This window comes from Podarcis cretensis (genome assembly GCF_951804945.1).
Source record: "Podarcis cretensis genome assembly, chromosome: 7".
NCBI lineage: Eukaryota > Metazoa > Chordata > Lepidosauria > Squamata > Lacertidae > Podarcis > Podarcis cretensis.
The window spans coordinates 49,266,570-49,289,100 of record NC_137176.1 but is presented as its reverse complement, the minus strand read 5'-3'; the positions used below and the strand labels follow the sequence as shown (position 1 = coordinate 49,289,100).

The 22,531-nt window shown below is 41.0% G+C and overlaps 1 long non-coding RNA gene across 1 annotated transcript; it reads left to right on the top strand.

The window, feature by feature from the left end:
• The first annotated feature begins 4,245 nt into the window (after positions 1-4,245).
• LOC307219907 lies at positions 4,246-20,330 on the top strand. The gene is made up of 3 exons (XR_013840654.1): positions 4,246-4,491; positions 16,591-16,724; positions 20,199-20,330. It is a non-coding gene; the product is annotated as an uncharacterized lncRNA (long non-coding RNA).
• Positions 20,331-22,531: the final 2,201 nt, after the last annotated feature.

Sequence of the window (22,531 nt, the reverse complement as noted above, 5' to 3'; positions counted from 1 at the left end):
GTAACCTGAAGTGTCTGTAACCCAAGGTACCACTGTACTCTATTTTACTTCCTTGCTACAACTTCTTATGGAAATAAATCAAGAGTTTGCCAGTTGGTGGGATGAGGACATTTTGGGGGATGGTAATGGTTCACATTGGCAGGGGTTCATTTTATTAATTTTCCATACCTAGAGCTTTTCTCTTTAGGCTTTAGCAAACCAGGCTACAGTATTTCTCTGCTTCTTTTCATATTTCTCTTCTGACATGCTTTCCCTTACGAGTAAACACTAAGCCTCCCACACTGGAAAAACACTTCACTAATCTGGTATTGGGGTCAGAAACACACCAGTCATGCCACTGTTTTTAAAATAGGCACTCAATGTAGTTGACTATGAATTCAATTTAATGTAAAAAAAAAAAGTGGATTGCTGTTTACAGTACAGGAATACAAATATATCAGGGAGGTAGCGGAGATCTATAATGAGTCCAGTGCTGATCTTTACGTGGGGTTTTATAGGCTAATGATATATATCTATTTTCCCCCTGTATAAAAATCTCCTGGAGCTATGAACAAAAAATCAATACTGAAGGGTTAATACCTCCTTAGCTTAACTGCTGCATGAGCATAAGGCAGTTTTCTTGTTAAATGTGTGCTTTCGCCATGTTTGGGGATAATTTAGACATCTAATGCCTTGAACGTGCCAAGTTTCATGTTCTTCTATTTATTTCTATTAGGGTCAAATAGATACCTATAGCAACGTTGTGCAATTTAATCTCGCTGCTTTGCTGTAGAAAAACATATCATATATTTACTTGTTAACCCACGTAAACATTTACATAAACGTATGTATGATTTCAGGGCAGTGCTTTCCTCATAAGAAAGAAAGAAATTGGATTCTGGTCTAGCTGCATTGTAATGTGGACATTGTTATAGCGATACTTCCAATTTTACCTGCGCTGATAACCATGTGATTAAAAACTGTTTTTTCTTGTCTGGTTGACTGTTCTTCACTCCTCACACCTAGCTAAATTACATGAATTATTGCCATCACAAGAATTCAGCCTGACTGACAATGAACTTTGTTTTCTTACTACCAAAGTGGCATGTTGTGATATCCATGCACACACTTTGCTGTCATCATGGATCAGGAGCAGGAGACTTTTAATCTCAGGGTTGTGGGTTCAAGCTCCACGCTGGGCAAAAGATTCCTGCATTGCAGGGGGTTGGGTTAGTTGAACGATTTGACTACTGTGGTTCCTTCCAACTCTACAATTCTATGTTTCTATTATCTTGCCAAAAGGGCCACACTTCTCTATGGGTGTTTAAATAGTTGGCAACCTTTCAATTACATTTTCCAAGTGGGGATATGTTTGGCATGGGCTTTGTATAACATAAGTAAAATACCACAGTGAAATCTCTCTCTCTCTCTCTCTCTCTCTCTCTCTCTCTCTCTCTCTCTCTCTGTGTGTGTGTGTGTGTGTGTGTGTCTGTACACACACAGCCTCCAACACATCATGCTTCCAGATTATTCAGCAAAAACTGTGGAACTGAATGTCAGAAATGTCAGACATCTGAAAATTTGGCCACATACTAAATTAAGTTGTAACAGTAGATTCTTGTCACCAGTAACTATTCCCTGTCACCTCGCATTCTTGATCCCCAATTTACTTCTGTCCTAGAGGCATTTTTCTTCTTAGTCTACACAATTCTCCCCAGTGAAATCTACATGGCATCTACACATTTTCAACAGCATCTTTAATAATATTTAACATGCTCATTAAGCATCTCCCTTCTGTTGCGTGGAACATTCCACTGGACATCCCAACTATAGATGATAACGTGTATATAGAAATGGCTCAAGACATTTTGCTTCTAGGGACAGAGCATCAATTGGTCTTCCCCATCTACCTTCGTCAAAGTACATAGTAACATAGGCCAGCCAGGTGATTTTGGTACATGAGGCAGAAAATCTCAGAAGCACTTCTCCACACTCTGTGACAGTAAAAATATAATAACAACAAATTAAATAACCAATACATTGCTGCCATTTCATGACATCCAAAATTAGCTGCCTGAGGTCACCTCCTCATTCTGCCTAATGTTAGAGCTGGCCCTGCCTGAGCACCAGTGTATGTATCACTAAGCACACAGAGCTGCTGGCTGTTGTCCCCATAGGTGGCATTCAGCATTTACTCAGAGTAGCCCTATTGAAATGAATGGATCTACTCAGTGTAAAACTGAATTGAATAATACCACCCTTTTATTTATTAGACTTGTGTCTTGCTATTCCTTCAGAAACAGCAGAGTTGCTCTGTACAGCTCAGAAAAGTTTGGCAAGTGTGGCTTCTATCAGTGTTGAAAACAGAACACCTTTTCAAACAGGGAATTTACATTTAATATATGTATACATGCAATAAGATCTAAGCAAAGCCATGTATGGCCTGAAAGAATAGCACTCCTTAGATTTTAAATATTGATAAAGCAAACTGAATAGGCAGAATCAGGATAAACAGTGCTGAATAAAATATCTGCAAAATTGCTTTTAATCTCTTAAGTCTGCTACTGACAAACTTAAATGATGTAGAACTACTAGGGGAAACATGGTTGGCACTTCATTCAAGGCTTTTTCTTAGATTGTGCCACTCTTTCTTTTAGCACTCAAGTTCTTCTACTGGGCTGAGAAGTATGTCACTAAGCAGAACATAATCATCGCCTGAATTGCAAGGCACCATTCAGACTACAAACAATTCTGGGGCAAAAAAGAGAGAAAAAAGAGAAACTTGTTTCACAGAATAAATTAAATTTCCCAGCTAATAATGGGAATACAGTAATAACTTTGTGAAAGCTAAGGAACATTTTGAATACTTGGCAGAACAGATTAGAATGTTCCCCAAAGGACCTACTTTTTCAGGGGGGAGAGAATCATTCGTACCTTTAAGGGTAGTCGAGCTTCTAATCTCAGCCTTTAATATTGCTGTGCTACTTTTATCTGCTGGTAGCTAATGAAAGGATGCCGAGTGCCTCCATCTAATTCAAGTGCTGCACAGCGTCACTTCAAGGCCTTCTGAAATGAGCACACCTATTCTTATTTGGAAGACTATAATATAGTAGATACAAAAGATCGAGATTTAGCCAGATAGCCACTTGGCCCTGGTGACCTGAGAGGCACTGCAGGTTGGTTCCAGCCGAATGATCTGGACTCCAAACTCCTATCAGCCCCAGACAGCATGAGCACGATCAGGGGTGATGGCATTTATAATCCAAAACCTTTTGAGTGTGTCAGTTGGGATACAACCATCCTAGAGGAGACCCTGGGGCTGTTTTTATCCTGATAGTAAAAAAAATAATGGGGGTGAAGTTTTTGTAAAACAAACCTCATTTGTGTCACTGCCTATATTTTCCCCTATCATATGACAATAACAGGGCTGCCCCAATACATTTTGCTCTCTGAGGCAAAGCAGCAAATGGCAACCCACCTGCCTCCAAGTCAAGGTTCCCATTGTACCAAAGGCCTGCCAAGCAATTGTGGCCCTTGAGGCAGAAAATCTCACAAGAGCCTTGCCTCTTCCCTGGCAGTAAAAGTACCAACAATAAGTATATTAAGTAACTATCCATTTGCCGCCTTTCGATGGCATCTAAACTCTTTAGGTGATAACTTCACTCTGCCTAATGGTAGGGCCGGCCTCAGATTATACTTTAATGAGTTCTACCCTCTCTTAACAACTGGCTCTGGTCCTTACAGGAATCACTTAATAAGAAACTCTGGCTGGGGTTGTTACTAGGATTGCATCTGCTCAGCAAGGCTGTTGGTCTTTGTGTTCATTTTGCCTTGTCTCTGACCAATTTGGCTGCCTCAGTGGCATCAGGTTCCTGAGCAGTATTCTGTCTGCTGCCGACTACCTATTGGAGCTGGAAAGAAAACAGGCCATTGCTAATGGAACAAAACCTTCCTTCTTCCTGCATGAGAGCCCACCAAACTTTCCAGACACTGGCCTCTAACTTTACCTCCATGTAGTCACTTATGGTGTGAGATGGATCAGCCAAGGCAAAGGCAATGTGCTTCGGGGGTCTTGGAATAGGAAGAATCTTCCTTCATTTCAAGGTAAATGGGATATTCGATGAGTGTTTGAGCCCACAGTATGTAGCTCATATTTGTCCCATTGTGAGCCAATAGAGAGCATCTGCACTTTGATCAGGCTTGTTGGTGAGTCAGCCTTATGTTGACTAAAGCCAATGAAGGAAAACATTGTAAGCCATGACAGCAGAGAAAATGCTGGCTAGGGGAATGCTGAATGAAATGTATTGAAAGGGCTTCATTGTGAAAAGGTGCAGGGTTTTGTTCAGCTGGCTACAATTCCTGGCTAATTAATGTGATGTGCCATTCCTGGCTGTTAGTCCTCTTAGTCCTTAGCTGGAGTTTTGTTAAGAGCAGATGTGATGATGGTCCTGCTGCAGAAGCTTCAGAGAGCCCACTTCCAGCCACACAACAAAAGAACAGTCATTGAAAAAGGTCAGGTTGCATTCTTTTATTATGCTGTAGTAGAAGACGTTCCATTCTGTTGAATCGGAGGTCTTTCATACTAAGGGTCTGAATATGTGCTGTCTTCTCATTTCAACTTGTCTTGCCACATGGCTATCTACTATGGTTAGGTTTGGTTCTGAGAATACTTAGACTGTTAAGACGGAGAACTTCTCCGTCTTTCACTCCACACCGCAGAATGGTCTAAAAATCTGTAACTGTCTTTAAAAGGCTTTTATATATATATATATATATATATATATATATATATATATATATATACACACATACACAATGAAGAAGCTGGGTCTATAGAATTTTCCTTGTATTGGCATCACTGATAAGAAATCAGCACTTACCACAAAAATGGAGTAAACCATGAATAGCAGAACATTTCACTATTAAAGCTTCCAAGCAGAGTCATTCCAAATACTAGCATTAAACAAATTAAGGCTGATTAAAAACCACAGTGAAACATTGTCAGGGCACTGCCTCCAAAAGGAACCCTGCTAGTTTAAATCACTACTTTAAATGATCTCCATGTGGCTTTCAATACAATTTTATTTGACCTTTAAAGAACACCAACAGGGCACCTGATTGTGGCAGGTCACCTGTGTGAGCTGACAATAGTGGAAATTCTGTTTGCCTTGTTGCTTCGCTCCCCACCCCTCTCAAAGCCTTGTGATATTTTCTGCATTTTGAGCTTGGGCCTTCCTTTGTTTTTCTCTGTGACTTTGGCAGTTGATTAACCCATGATGTGCAGCTTGAACCTTCAATTAACGGTACATATATAGAGAGAGGTGTGGGTGTGGGTGTGTGTACAATAGGGAAACTCAAAATGGAAGCCGCGTAGCACATTTGGCTTCCAAAAATCGTTTGAAAACCAAAGCAGTTACTTCTGGGTTTTTGGCATTCAAAAGCCGAAACGTTCGACTTCTGAGACATTCTATGCCTCACAACACTGTCTTTTCTTGCTCTGCCAGGTTTGAGCTGTGGCAGTGGCTTTTGTTTGAAAACATGTCCAACAGCATAAATCCACTCACACAGTTTTATTCTGGGCTTAATCCAGCCACTATTAAGGTGTGTTGATTTCAGTGGGAGAGTGATGTGATTAACTATCCACCTGGAAGCAATGGGAATCAAATATACTTGACTTTATCACGATGATGTCCTGTATATTACGTTTTGCGCCTCTCCTGGCCAAGAAATAGTCCCATGATTTTAGGCTATTTTCAGCCAGCTTGTAAATCTCATGGAGATGGAATTTCTCCATCCTCCAGCAAAGCCAGTAATGCTTATCTAAAAATGAAATGCACTATGAACCACTGAGTGAATAACATAAGTTATACAACATGTCCACTAGGTACAGGTTTTCATCTGCAGCAATGCAACCTATGTACAATCTGTGTTGATTATAAGCACATGCAACTAGCTAAATTAGTAATGGCCATCTGGCTCATGATACATTCTCCAGCTAGTCCTTCAGCATAAACAAGCATTGAGCCATCATTCTGGAATTCGATGGGTATGTGTTGAATCCAACTTAGTCACACTTTGGATCAGGTTACCAGTTGATTAAGCAGAAATAATATTTTTTGTACAGCTGCATAAAACTCACTGATGTCACTGAATGACCAGCACTGTTAATAATTGCATACCTTTTGATCACCTTTAATGTTCACATATACATCTACACACACACACACACACACACACACACACACACACACACAAAAACAAACAAACTGTAGAAGGAGAAATGAGTGGGTGTTTTTTCCCTACTTGGATTTTTCTGCATGCAGGAAAAGAAATAATGCAAGATGTAATAAGATTGCTTTTGTTTTAGAAGAAAATGGGGGGGGGGGAGAGATTCATCCACCCCACTCCCTTCCTGATTAACATATACATCAAGTATTGATGGAATTTCTTTTTTCCCTTCTTTTTAATAAAACCTCTGTAGAAAAGTAAACCCCTCTCCGCACATATACACTTTCTTCTTTCCCAGCATCCACCATTGGCATGAAATACTCATCTTAAAAGTATTACTTCTTAGAGTTAAAACTCTTATCCATCAGCTTGAAGCTGTGAGCCTGATATACATGGTCTGTGGGAAAGGTTTCAGTTGATTTCATTATAGCTGATTTTGTGAAATCTCTGTGGCATTGACATGGTTCTATAAACACCAGCTCATTTCCCAGTAAACTGACACAGAGAGCAGGCAGGAAATGTCTGGTTCAGTCCCACATTTGCAAACATCAAGCAAGATGGGAGAAGGGGTTCTGGCATTCTTGCAACTCATTGCCTCTGTCTTCTGTAGACTTTCTCGGCAGTACTTCTAAAGCTTGGAGTTTCCAGTGAATCATAGGCAATCTGTGCTTAGTGAGGCCTTTGAGAAGCAAAGGAGCCTTTTAGAGACGATACCATTTACAAAGACAGTATTAGACTGTGGTTTATTAATGGAGCTGAAGTGAAATGCAAGCTGTAGTGTTTGAAGGAGTCCCCGTTTGCAGAAAACAAGTAGCAAGTGGAAGGTGAAGGAGAAATATTGACAAATATAAACAGGGAGCTAAACAGTCTTGTAGATTAGAAGTCGCAGGGTGACATCTCTGAAGCAGCTTGATAATGGCATCTGCTAATGGCCAAGATAGATGTGAGAGCAAATAAGCACATCACTTGCTGATGCATCTGCTTCTAAAAAAATAGTTAATAAAAGGTGTGTGCATATGCACACACACACACAATTCATTGGGACCACAGTACACAGTACCCTTTCATCTCTTACCTGGTCTTGATGAAAATCCTCCATCCTCAGCTGCTGTTAGCTCAAATAATTGTCTCAGCAGCTGCTTGGCATTTGGAAGCACTGATTCAAACAGGCAGGTGTTCATGTTTCTTTGACCTGATGCCCTCCAAATGTTTTGGACTACAACTCCCACCAGCACTAAGCAGCCTGGCTATGCTGGCTGGGACTGATGGGAGTTGTAGCTGAGAACATCAGGCTGGCAAAAGCTGGTGTAGTGAAGGGCTCATGTTTGAATGTGTCCTATGTCAAATTCTCCCTCCACAAGGAAGCCTTATATGTCAGTGAGAAAACAAAATTGGAGGGTTGCCATATGTCCTCTTTTTCCAGGGCACATCCTCTTTTTCATGGGTAGAGTTGTCATAGCAATCCATAGTTAAGTCAACAAATATGTCCTCTTTTTAGCTCTTCAAAATATGGCAACCCCAATTTTTAGTTCTTCAGAATATGGCAACCCCAATTCAAGCAAGCAAGGTGAGATCACTCACATATGCAGAGGCATGAGATATTTTCAGGAAGATCGTAACTTCTAAGGGCCAGAACATGACTGAATGCCTCCTTAGAAACTGTGTTTACATTTGGAGTCACTCTGCTCTTTCTTTGGCACATCAGGATGGCTTCACAGATTAATTGTTGACATGGAAGAATGACCACAAAGCAGTGGCATAGTGTGGATTGCCAGTGCCCAGGGCCTTATGGAGGGAGGGAAATGGATGCAGTACGCATGTACATTCAATTGCCCAATGGCATCTTCATCACCTAGGAGATTGCAGCCACAGAGATAACAAAAGAAGAGTTGTTCTGTTGTCTAGAGAAGTCACTTCCTTCTTCACATGGAGAAGCCATTTTCAATGGAGCTCAGCAACGGAAGCACATAGCTGTATTGAGGCAACACTAGCTGTTAAAATTTTGTGTCCCTAACAATTTTGGGCCCGGGGCAACTGTCCCTGTGTCCTCCCATGCAATGCAACTGTCACAAAGTAAGTCTGTCACATGGGGAAAGTGTGGTTTGAATGCACACTCATGTAGAACAGCTGTGATAGACCACACCAGTTCAAATCCTCATTTCCAGTGGTTTAAGTCTTGTATGGTAAATATGCCTGCTCACACAACACAGAGATATGAATCCAAGCATCCTCACATCTATTGCTGTGAGCCTGAGTGACTAGAGAAGTGTACCTTTGGTACAAAGTGGCCTTACCTTTCCATAAACTCACACACACCTCAGAAGACCTGCTGATCATCATTATTTCAGTCTTGTCTCGATTCAGTTTGAATTGTTTCAGTCATCAATTTGTCTCAGTAGTTAAATGCCATGTTGAAAGCTGGCAACTAGTGCTATTCCAAGGCTGGAATATCAAACAGCTTGATAATGGGGAAGAAGCTGCATAAGGGTCTCAGATTGACTGTCCCTTGGCTACGGAATGATGGACTACAGCTCTGAAATTTCAGATACATCCGCTCTTCAAGAATGCTAAAATCTCCCAAGAGGAGTTATGGGCCACTGTCATTTGTGATGGAGCATGACAACCTCAGATGGCCAAACAATTGCAGTAAACATAAATAATGGGATAAGAAACTGTCAGACAAGCTAGCATTGATGGACAGGGATCCCTGATGCTTGTAAAGATACTTGCTATAGCTGAATTGGCCACAGATCATAGAAAGCTATAATTCAAAGGCTAAATATAGACCCCGGTACATAGAAAAAGTAGAGCTTTCCATCTCTGGTACTGCTATCCATATAGAGATGGGTCTGCCTCCTTAACCAGGTATCTGTGCACACAGGGAAAAAATGCTGAAATTGACTAACATGTGGGCAGGCACATAAGCGAAAATTCATTCTTGATTTGGTTTTCTACCCTGCAATTTCCAGTGAATGGGCATCATTCTTTGGATCTACGTTTGGCTGCCTGCCATATTTGAGGATGGGAAGGGATTCCCCCCCTCCCAAGGATCTCAAGGTGGGATACATGATTCCCTCCCCTCCACTGCCACACTTTATCCTTTCAAAATACCCTATGGAGTAGATTAGACTAAGAGATTGTAACTAGGCCAATGTCCTCCAGTCAATGTGACGACTGATCAGGGATTTGAACCTGGGTCTTTCTAGTCTTAGTCCTCAACTCTAACCACTGTATCTCATTGGCTCTCAATTGTCCAGTCACTCTGGCTCCATTACTTTTCTTAAGTCTAACATAGTTCAGTGCTCTCTGTATTGTGTAGTATGGTCACTGCTGCCCTTGCAACATGGAGCGGTCTGAGAAGTTTATTCCTTGTTCTTCAGCAAGTTAAAGCACAAGCTCTTTGCAGGACAGATACAGTAGTATGTCTCGCCAGTTATTATGTGTCATGGTTTCTTAGCCAGTTGCCGACAGTCAAAATGTGAATGGGCATGAAGGGAAGATGATAATTTATTTTGAAGCAAAGAAAAATGTTTTGAATACAGGGTAGCACTCATGAAAGGCCATCACTTCTTACCAACATAATTTAAATATGAAAGGGTGCCAGTCATGTCATACAGCTGATCAGTCTTGCTCATATTTCTATACTGCAGTACACACGCATTTGGGAGCGCTTTCTGAGATACTCTTTCGTTCTAGATAGCTATTTCATTCCAGTGAGATAAATTTAAAAACATGGAGTAATATCCAACTAAGTCATACTCAAAGGCACATTGAGGAAAAAAGGAGCTGAGGTTAGTCACCACACATATCCCCCCCCCATCCTAGCTTTTAATTTCAGAGGAACTTTGGAAATTCCAAATGTCCTCCCCATTCTTAGGGCAAAAATCTGAATAGGTTATTGTACTTCAAACTGTGTCTTTGAGTGAATGAGAAAAATCTCTAATGAACTTTGATGCAGTTGAAGTGTGTCCCTGAAACAACCAACAAATGGCTGTTCAAAACTTGTATCCACAGTCCAGAGGAAGTTAAGTACACTTAGATCCTACTGAATTCAAGGGGGCTTAAATTTGTCATAACTAAATTAACCCCTAGAGTTCAACAGGCCAAGTACAACAAGATTATCTCCTTTCTTTGTATGGGGTGGGGGGGGTGGGGTTAGTGTACATATAAAATGTTGGATGTATTTCAGAAACAGACCAAAGAGCCACAGAGTTAGTCATTTTTGAGACCCTGAAAATGCAGCAACCTTACCATGTAAGCATGAGTGGTGAAAGTATCAAATAGCAAATTGCCATTGATGGCTCAGAATAATAGAGCACAGGATCAGTGCGCTGTTCAGCTATCTGAAAGCAAAAGTCTTGGCCTTGTCGTAGCATTTATTTCCCATTAATGCCCCAGGCGCTCTAGAGATTCTCTTACTAGCAGGAGACCACCTTCTTGTGAGACACTTCTATTCTATTGACAATTATCTCTTAATTACTTCTGTCCTTTCCAGAGTGGCAACACCTTGAAGAATTTTCGTTATAGCATGTCATTATCGACTTTGCACCTCCTTCAACTTCCACTGACAGGCTGACATTTAGTATTAAACCACAGAGACCTGAATAATCATAATATCTTTCACACACACACACACACACACACACACACACACACACACACCATTTACAACATCACAACAGCAAATTCAGGATTAACATGGACTTTTGTGATTGGCTGGTTTTTGCATAGAGTAAATTACTAATTCCTTGGGCATCATTTAAGCAGCTCGCTGGCAAAATAAAAATCCCTGGTCTTGGAGAAAAAGAGTAGATTTAGGATTTTCCCACATGCTGTGATCTCAACCATGTTAGAAAGGAAGTAGTTTAGCTTGCAGTTGCTAAAAAATCTCCACTGTGTGATATTCAGCAGGGTTTGCAATGCGATGGGCTAAAACAGTGAAACCACAAGATCTGCAAACACACATATCTTAATTTGTTGGCTGTTCACTTCCATGCTGATCATTTAGATATTAACGCCTGTTAGGTAAGTAATGCAAAACATAAGCAATTAACTACCTTCTCTTGTGCTTTCCTATTTCAAAACAGTACACACATCTTCCCATATTTTAAGCCCTTAGCTCATGGGTTTTTGTGAAGGGTAGAATAGCTGGATCCATAAACATTGTTCATAACATTCTTTATCACAGTATGTGGCACCTTAAACACCAGTACTCAGAACACACCCATTGAAATCAATGGATTTTAGTTGTTCATGTTTACTGTTTCTAATGGCTCTGCTGTGAGTATGAAGTAGACACAACCCTAATGTTTGGAATGTTTAGTCTATTTAAGGTGTGTCACAAGATACTTTCGGTGTAGGTGCTCAAGCAGCAAGATTTTCTCAGCATCTTCATAGTGTTGTCTTCATCAAAATGGCATCCTGTACACACCCACACTTAATCCAAATGTATCATAGAGGAATCGTAGAATTTTAGAGTTGGGAGGGACCCTGAGGATCATTTAGTTCAGCCCCCTGGAATGCAGGAATATGCAGCTGTCCCATATGGGGATTGAACCTGCAATATTGGTATTATCAGCACCATGCTTTAACCAACTGAACTGTACGGGTATCATTTCTATAGGGTTTTCACCTTATGGGATTTTCCATGGAAGTGGCAAATACAGATTAAATGGGGAAATAATATGGGGCAGCTTTTTGACGGAGACAGTGATATGTGGATGCACGAGCACTATCAAGCTCATAGTACACTGCCATGGGAAAATGCCCTTTCTTTTGGTTTTTTTGCTGCTGCAGACTAACTTGGCCTCCCCTCTGGAAATGTATCATTACTGTATTATGCCTAGACAAATTAGGAAGGAAACAGGAAATCATTATACACTGAGAATACACTATGCTACCCGAGACATAGTTCTTGATGAACCAAGTTCCTAAAACCAGAGTGCAATATACTTCTGGTCCATTCCTAGGACTCTTCTGAAGTGATGCCAAAATGTTGATGGTATCCTGAATTGCTTATTTCCCAAGACGCACAGCTTTAAGTGAAACCATAGGCCAGTGATGGGGAACCTGTGGGCTTTAAGATACTGTTACACCCCACCTCCAACCATCCATGACCATTGACCATTTGGGTAGGACAGTTGGGAGTTGGAATACAAAAACCTCTGGAGGATTAGAGTTTTCCCATCCCTGCTGTAGAGCATAGTTTAACTTTTATCACTTCAGATGCTTTCTCCCTTGACAAATATTTTAACAATTTGTTTTACCAAGATTTCTATGGGCAGATAAACTTGCTTCACATCATTGGATGTTGTTCTAAGGTTTCCATTGTGAACGATGTGGGAACAACAGGCCAAAATGCACACTCCCTGGCCGTAAAAATTACAGGTCTATAAATTGAGTTTTCTTCACAGCTAGATGTTGGCAAAGCTGACAATGAAAAAGTGATTTTGTTTTTCATCAAGCAGCTGGATGAAAAGAAGCTCAAGGTAATACAAAGGTCACTGATAATTGCCCCCCTATAGATGGTGATAGACATTTCGACTGAATATGGGAACACCACAAGCAACTTTCTTTCAAAAAGCCCCATCACTTTCTTTGTAGTTAAAGCTGCTTCCACATTAAATAGAAATTGCATTGAAATTGTTAGAAAAACATGAAACATTGATAGGTAGGTGAATATTGAATCCTTGAGCAGTAAATGGTATTCATGATTAGCCCAAGTCCATTGTTTTCAGTAGGTCTACTCTGTGCAGAACCTGTTAAGTATAATAGATTTAATTGGCACAGAAATGGAAAGTGTATGTGTATTAATGAAGTTATAAAATGAAAAATGGCTAAATGTATATTGCTGAAGGTTTAATATAGGGATTTCCCCTAGGGCTATATTAAAGCGAAGGAGAGCACTCTGAGCTCTTGCTGGTAATTAACTAACTGATTGTTGTTCTCTGGTAGTAAACATGCAAGTGTTGTAAGCTTAGATCATGTGATGAAGGTATTGGGTTGCAAATCACCCTTTTTAAGGGAGTTACCTTTGTGTCTTTTGTCTTATGGCTCTGTGAAGTAAGGACATGTAAAAGACCCTCTCTGAGAGAGAGAAAAAACAGCTCCAGACTAAAATGGATGCTGTGGGAAGAGACAGAACTTCTGCTTCTAGGTCTGTTGGAATTATTTCATACTTTGTAAGATGCTGAGCCTGTGCTGCACAGCAGAAGACATTGTGTGGATGCTTTGGATGTATCATTTTCTGTATTCTGTTCTGTTATGAAGAAAGTTCTGCAAGTAAAAGTTTGAATAATATATTTGAGCCTGAACAATGATTTCTTCCAAAAAGGAGTCAGTTCTTATGCTTCCAATATTAATATCTGCAACAGGACTGACTTGCATTAAAGCTAACATTCTGCTTACAGCTTGGCGTGCATGATTTTTCTGAATGCATGTGTGAATTTTGCATTCAGAACCTCATGCTGAGAGTTGGGGGGGGGGTTTGAACTGAAAGGATGAGTGAAGCCTGGGCTGCTAAATGTCACTCTACCTAGTCACACCTGCCAGCCAGACCTGGCTGTACCTTCCCTTTCTTAGGAAAACTGTGGCTCAGATGCTTTCTGAATAGCTAGGAAATACTTGGACACTCCTGAAAGGGAACATGCTTTTCTCTCACCCTCCACATCTCCTACTAAGCATGGTGATGATGTAACCTAGATCTTTGAAAAGAAACAAAAAAGAGAAGCTGCAGCTTTGGCTATGTTCTACCTCCGTTGTCAGAGGCAGTAGGCTGGGAATTCCAAATGGAGTTGAACGTTGTTGCACTCGAGTCCTGCTTATGAGCTTCCTATAGGCATCTCAAAAAGGATGGTGGATTAAATAGGCCTTTGGCCTGTTTTGCTAACCTCCAGGTACGCCTCTGCATATAAATATCTGATATGTTCTGCTGCCATTCCTAAAGACAGCATATATTGTCCAGGGCCACCAACAGCTCGTATTCATTATTAATAGTAGTTCTGAACTGCTTTTCCCAGTAGCATGTCAGGCTAGGAAAGTATTGTCTGGAAAGCATAGCATCAGAGTTTATTATTTAAATCGCCAAGCGAAAACCTTGATTGAAACCATTGATTTTAATGAAACATTTTATTAGCGCTCTCTCTCTCTCTCTCTTAAAGGAAAAGCACATTGTAATAAATTGTACTGAAACAAGTTGGTTTAGCTCTAGATACAATGTCCTCTGTCTGCAGTTGTGGGAAATGAGTCACACCTAAGAACCAGTGACTCTCCAAGCACACCCAATTTGCATCAAAAGAAGCCAGTTCCGCAAGGAACACATGAGCACGCCAACTTGTCTGCATAGTAAGACATATATCCCATCAGCAAAGTGTACTGATGGCTGCTTAGGAGAAACGGACTCCTTTGCTAGGTCAGGGTGATTCTCTGCTTGATTCCAGTGGGACACTGGCTTGTACAAATATCTCCCTCATCTTTACCTGTTCCCATCCCCGCCAGGCGTCCACTCTGCAGCCAATCTGGTGCCCTCCAGCTATTTTGGACTACAACTCCCAGCAGCTCCTGATGGCACCAGGATGGCTGCTGTACTAAATGCTATTCTAGACAATCCCTAAGTCCTCAGTGGGGGCTGTAGCAGGGCAGAGACATCTGGAATCTCTGCTCCACTAATGGACAATGGGCAGTTTGAAGGTTCTAACCTCCTAGATTTGGTATAGCTTTTTTTGCAGTCAGTGAGGTGCTCTCTTCTCTCTCTGTCTTTGTCTCTCTTCATCCACTCAAGCTGGATATTTCCCAATTGTGACAACCCAGCCTTCAGTTACTTTCTCTGTTTGAGTTTCCTGCTGCTTTTATTGCTTTTATTGCTCTGGCTTTTACTGCTGCTAGTTTTATTGCTGTTTTCCTGGATGGTGATTTGGATTGCTTTCAAGTTTGCTGTTTTAGGTGCGTAAAATGTAAGCCGCCTTGGACAATTAATAGGAAAGATGGATAAAAATGTATTAAAAGAAGAAATAAACAAGAAACTTACTGGTTTATATATAGATATTGAACCCATTAATCTATCTATAGAAAATGAAAATAAACATTACTTTTAAAAACAGACGCTTAACAATTTAGGAAATGAACATAAAATGTGTCTAATGAATTGTAAGAATAAATTCACTAAATGACATTTAAAACACTGGTTTGCCTTAAACAATATGCTTTTTAAACATTAAACAAATAGTTTATATTTAGAGGAGCATATCCAAGCAATCACAATATGGGAGAAAGGAGTGTGAAACTGACAGTGGTAGGAATAGTAACTATTCATTTAGCACTTGGCATCTTCAAGGAGCTGTTCAAACATTAATTCATCCTGACAACACCTTGACAGGGCTGATGAAGATATTAATCCAAATGTGCAGAAGGCTAAAGTCACCAAACAGATTTAAAAGATAGGGTGGGGGGGATGCATGCAGGAGGAAACCCCTAGTGTAGCACCTCATGTACTGTTTCTTGTAGCAGTTATAGTTAGTAGTACATGATGGATAATAAGATTGCCTTGACCAAATACCACTGTATGATAGCCACATTTATTTATTTATTCATTCATCTGAGAAACATATATTTCTATGCATGTGTACACTCAAGAAAGCTTAGAACACGAATCTACAATCTTTTGTTTCCTGGGTGTCCCAGATGTCTCCTTCAGCAGGTAGAGAGGGAGATTTGCTGATGGAGGAAGTCCACATCCTCCCTTCAGCTGTGGAAACCTCCATGGTGGTGTCTCTTCCAAGGTCAAAAAGGAGATGTGCTCCAGGGATGTGTCTGGAGTAGATCAAGGGGCAGGTCCAGGGCAAATGGAGACTGTAGTGGAGAGATTGTGGAGAAGACGTTGGTGGTCAGTGTGGCTTTTATACTAAAATGTATATACATACATACATACATATTTGTACCCTGCCCATCTGGCTAGGTTTCCCCAGCCACTCTGGGCAGCTCACAATAGAATATTAAAAACATGATAAGGCATCAAACATTAAAAACTTCCCTAAACAGGGCTGCCTTCAGATATCTTCTGAAAGTCAGATAGTTGTTTATTTCCTTGACATCTGGTGGGAGGGCGTTCCACAGGGCAGATGCCATTACCGAGAAGGCCTTCTGCCTGGTTCCCTGTAACCTCACTTCCCGCTGTGAGGGAACTGCCAGAAGGCCCTCAGCTTGGACCTCAGTGTCTGGGTTGAATGATGGCAGTGGAGATGCTTAATGAAACACTCAATGCCAAATGTCCAGCTGAAGCCAGTCGGGTCTCTGCAACACAGGGAACAACTAATGGTGTTCCTCTGGATGATCTCAGGGAGCAAGTAGGGATATAATGTAAGTTTGTTTGTTTTATTACATTTATAGCCTGCCTTTCTCTTGCCATGGAACCCAAGGTGGTATATGTCCGCTTTCCAGATGGTCATCCATCCAGGCACTGACCAGACCCAGGCCTGCTTCACTTCAGCAAGGATGTGACTTCATGTGTCTTCAGACCTTGGGTATTAATTTTTGTATAAACCACTGTTTCCAGAGCAATAGCTTCTCTTTTTATTGCTGTCAATTTTAAAATAGCAATAATAAAAATAACTAAGTCACAATATTGGAGTTGCCATTGTAAAACAAAGAAACAAAGTAATTTCTCTCAAAACAGTAAACAAAGCCTTCTCTCTGCCAGCAGGAACAGGAACTGACATATTTGGAGTCAGTTAAGGGGCAATGTGATAATGCTGTGTCCCAATTGAACATGAGGCAGTTATAGGGGCCAAAATCATAAGAAGGAAGCTTTAAATTAATGGGACAGTTGTGGGGGACCTATGCTGAATGGAACTTTCTTCCAAATAAATATTATTGTAGGAATTTTTGCTATGGAGATAGGCACTGCTGAATAATAGAGTATTATATTATGTGCTGTGTACAACCATCATGTTGATTCCACTTATTTATTAATTAAACAAAATTAAGAAAGAGGAGCAATGCCTCAACAGCACTAATATTGATACAGGGGGGAACCCTAAAGACATTATTTGCTTTGTTACTTAAGTGATTCTGCAGTTCATCTTGGAAACATTTATAGGGTAAGTCTAGTTTATACCATTACTTTTGCAAAATACAATTCTTTCTATCACAAAACAGCCAGAGCTGTAGAAAAACACACATCAAGGTAACTGCTACAAGGACAAATCACTAAAGTCTAGAGGAGAAAGAAGTGTTTTGAATTTGCCATTGTCATTGCCTGCCACACAATGGCTTTTGTGTGGAGATAACATGCGCAGAAAAGTATTGTGTACAGGGAAAGGATGGGGGGGGGGGACGATGACGACTGTTTCATGGCCATTCAAACTGTGTCCAGACTTTCTTGTCCTCTGAGCTAGATATTAAAATGTTCATTTCAACCTAGGCGTAAGATGTGTATATCTTTAAACATGATGTGTTTACCAGCAAGTATCCTTCAGAAAGGCTGCATTCATGTTTTGCCTCAATTTCCTTATACCTTGCATGCATACTTTGGGAGGAAGAGTGGCATAGCATTTTAACAACCAAATAAATAAATACTACCAGGGCCATAGGCCAGTGGTAGAGCAGTTAAACCTATGTCACTTCACACTATGGACTTGTATTGTTGTATGTGATCCTCATTATAGAAATTCCCTGCACATAGAAAACTAATAGATCTGGGGAAAGGCAAAGTTCCTTATCCTTGAAAGCTTTTTTTTAATGGAGGCAATATTTCTGCATTGTAGCATTACAGATAGGGGTTTACTACTTCAGTGAAAACTGGTCTATTAAGAATGCCAACTTTCTATGGCTTTCTGGGGCTAGGGGCATAGAGATTACAGTTAACAGGCAAAGCTTGTTGAAGAGAGAAGGTGTTACCCGTTGATATGCACATGCCAATAAATAACTGGGCCATCTCAGAGCCTTTTGGGGAAATGGGTTCTCTAACTGTGCAAAGCTTTGTTAACAATGGAAGCCATGGTATACAAAGACAGACCATCAGTCCACCTAACTTAGTATTGTACTGACGGGCGGTGGCTCTCCAGGACTTCAGACAGGGTTCTCGACCTGGAGATGCCAATGATTGAACCTGGAACCTTCTGAACACAAACCAGATGTTCTCCCACTGAGCTAAAGCTGAGGTTCAGTACCGCTACCTTGGATTCTTCTCGCATCCTCAGGCTTTCCCTGTAACTTTGTCCCTGTGTTGCCTTCTATAAATCTCACCCAGCATTCTGCCACAAACCAGTCCTTCTGCTGGGTGTTTGTGCCATACCTATGAAGCACCTTTGATAATCCGTCCCATAGCGATCAAAAGTTCCACATCCCTTGAAGTGAGGAGACCACATGCACTCTTTGCCTTTGCTGGGGAAAGCAACAGTTCCCTGCTTTTCTGATGAACACATTAATTTGGTGCATTCTTCCCTCTCCCGATATGAGTAAATTATGGTAATCCTGATCCCCTACACAGTGTGTGTTCAGCTTTGCTTTTTGTTTTTTTAAAAAATGCCTTTTGCATAAATGTGTATTAAATTATTTAATTCAACGCCTTCAGTAGTTTTCCATGTGTTTGCTTTATATTTCAACCACTTCGGGAGATGCAGTGCACTTGTGTGCTAATAAAATCATCAACTTACTGGCTTCGGTCAGTTGTAGTCTGTTTCCTTTTCTGCTTAGCCTAACCCAACACAGCCACCTTGTATTAGATGTGGAGGCTGCTATGAGCTGCAAACAATTGAATGGCCTTCATGTGTGGGGAAAGCAAGACGTTGTACAGTATGCTAGCCAAGCTGTCTTACCATTGCATGTTCAGTGTGAAGGGCCTGTACAGAGGTGCACAACGAGGGCTCCTCCACCCCAGGGGGAAATTGGCCCTATGGCATATGCATGCAAGTGCACTGCTGCCGAAAGTTTAACCCAGAAAGCCCTTTTCAGACCTTTGGTGTAAGTGTCTGTCAGGATTGCTTATTTATATGATGGTCAGAACTGCAGACTCTCTTCTGCCCAAGGGCAATATTTCTCCAATGAAAATAGGTAAAGGTACCCCTGACTATTAGGTCCAGTCGTGGATGACTCTGGGGTTGCACACTCATCTCACTCTCTAGGCTGAGGGAGCCGGCGTTTATCTGCAGACAGCTTCTGGGTCATGTGGCCAGCATGACTAAGCCACTTCTATTCAGGGCCGGATTTAGGTTTGATGAGGCCCTAAGCTACTGAAGGTAATGGGGCCCTTTATATGTCCAGCTGTCCTTTGTCAACAACAGATTGTCCCTGTTTTTTGAATATATGCTATATTGTAATTTATGAACCTAATAGGTATCTAAAGCCATTTGCACATAACAAAATATGTATTTTATCAAAGTAATTGTTGAACTGAAATACAATTAAGAAGAAGTATATGGGGGAGGGCAAAGAGTGGGGCCCTAAACTATAGCTTGTTTAGCTTATATGTAAATCCGGCACTGGTCCTATTCCATTTTAATAATAATGATAATAATAATTTTATTTATACCCTGCCCTTCTGACTGAGTTGCCCCAGCCACTTTGGGTGGCTACCAATATACATTAAAAACATAATAAAAAACATTAAAAAAACCTTCCCTATACAGGGCTGCCTTCAGATGTCTTCAAAAGGTTGTATAGTTATTTATTTCCTTGGCTTGGGGGGGGGGCTCATATACCTCCATACCCTACAACATTTCTCTGATGAAAATAGGGATGTCTTAAGGAGAAGAGGACATTCCAGGATCAGATCAGAAACCAGGATGCCTTCTGTAAATCCAGGACTGTCCCTGGAGAATAGGGACACATGGAGGGTCTGCAAGGGGCCTAATCCCTTATGGAAAACTGTTTGGGTGCTGCATGCTAGTGATGGGCAGGACCAGTGCAATGGATGTGACTTTTACCTTTGCCACATTCCAGCTGTGCAAACAATTAAGGGTCTCTAAACACAAAGCATCTCTCCATTTTCTATCCAGGCAAGCAAGAAGCAGATGACACATTGCAGCTTGGCAAAAATCTTCAAAGGGGTCATGGAGCAGGGACAGTGATGGGCACAGCCTGGGGATGGACAGTGGCCTGGAGAAAGACCTGGAGGGCCAGGAAGAGAATCTTGGAGGGCTGCATTCACCCCAGACCTGAGGTTCTCAGCCCTGCTCTACCCCACCCTTCAAATAAAAGGCCATGCTGAAGACAGGCCAGACCACTGCAATCCCACTCCCTACACCTACATACATTTATCGATCACAGAAGTAATGTCTGAAAATATCTCTGTCCCGTGAAAGAGTGTGCTGTTTTCTAGGTGACACTGCATATCTTTCCAAACTTAGAAGGTTTACAGTATACTACGAAGTGCTAGTATAACCAGATGTCAAGGCATTTCAAGGAAGTAAAAGAAAAGAAACAGCTTGGCATAATACTTTCCACATTCTATTCAAACAAAGTCTCTCTTGACTGTAACCTGCTCTGCTGATCACACCTTCAGATTTTTTTTGTGCAAGGAGTGGAAAGGTTTTATAATGTTAAAGCTGATTCCTTGTAGCAAGCTTAGGATTATGAATTTACGATATATTTCATCACCTTTCATTATGCATTTCAGGGGAAAAGTGGAAATCAAGTGTCACTTTCTCTCCATCCCCCCCCCCCTTTTAAAAGCATTAACCAACAGGATGTTTGAAAGATGCAAACTGTCAGAAAAGGCTTTTTTTATTGTAAAAGGAGCTAGACAATGAGAGATTTCAAACCGCCTTTAAGCATCTTTGCCAGCACAATTTACCAGCATGAAAAGAAAGCAACTCAGTTGCAGTCTGTAATCTCCGAAATGGTTTGCATATCTCCCCTGCTTTGTCATTTGAGCATGCTGCAAAATCTGGCATGTGATGTTAGATCTCAAATTCAGATTTAATAAAGAAGAAAAAGGTTTACGAAGTGCAAATGAGGATTGCTGAGAATTTAATAATCGGAGTCCAATTAATTCTGTTAAATTAGAAACAGGCTGGAGTTCTTATCAAACTGGGCCACTCAAGCTACTTGCAGAGTTGAGAAATATGCTGTGGATCTGAAGATAAACAACACAGATGGGACCTGGAGCAATGTGATTGTATCTTGGTTTCTTCATCAAAATGACTGCAGAGGATCTACTTCCTGTTGGAGCTACTTGGTGTCCTCTCCAGAACAGCCATCAACAGTTAGCACATCAGCACACTTTTAATGCTAGGCAACTGTTGAAGCAAAACCAATCAGTCAGAGATCGGAATTTCTTCTAGGAATCTAAAGCTTTTTCAGGCATAATGTTATCATCACATATATATCTCAGATCCTGAGGACTGCAGATTTGCTTTTCTTTTTAAATAATAGCCTAAACAGATTCTTTGCCATCACACATGAATAAGAGCTGCCTAAATAGCTCACTAATAGGGATGTGGGTGGGGCTGTGATCTAAACCACAGAGCCTAGGACTTGCCAATCGGAAGGTTGGCGGTTCGAATCCCCGTGACGGGGTGAGCTCTCACTGCTCGGTCCCTGCTCCTGCCAACCTAGCAGTTCGAAAGCACGTCAAAGTGCAAGTAGATAAATAGGTACTGCTCCGGTGGGAAGGTAAATGGTGTTTCCATGCACCACTCTGGTTTCGCCAGAAGCGGCTTAGTCATGCTGGTCACACGACCCAGAAAAACTGTCTGCGGACAAATGTCGGCTCCCTCAGCCAGTAAAGCGGATGAGTGCTGCAACCCGAGTCGTTTGCAACTGGACTTAACTGTCAGGGGTCCTTTACCTTTTTAAAAATATCTCACTAAATTATAGCATAAGATATGCTTGCAGAAGTACTATTGAAGGTGTTTTAGTGTCATGGTTTCCTATTCATGTATCACTGTATAGCATGTATGACTTCAACTTGTCTGAGGTTATTCAGAAGACCGACGACAAAGCCAGGAATAGAAGATGAATCCTAGTTCCAGCCCCAGTGTTGTCATCTATCTTGTTAGGTCAAAGCACATGGCACAAATATTGGATTGTAAATATTGGCTGGCAAATAGATGCTCTCTGCCAATATGTAGTTACTATTATTATTTTCATGCAATCTAATCTTCTATCTTTCCCTAGCTTTATGTGGCTGAAATATTTGTGTTTTCCATTATGACCTTAGCTTGACTAGGCTTTTAAAGTAAAGTGGGTTCTGCACAGACTAAGAAAGGGTGTTCAAGACTGCAAAAACAGAGTGCAAAGCATGGAAAGTGAATCATACAAGATTTATATATGTGCATAAAATGTAGCTGGGGCTGCTGTAGTTAATGGTGATGACTATAATGCATTA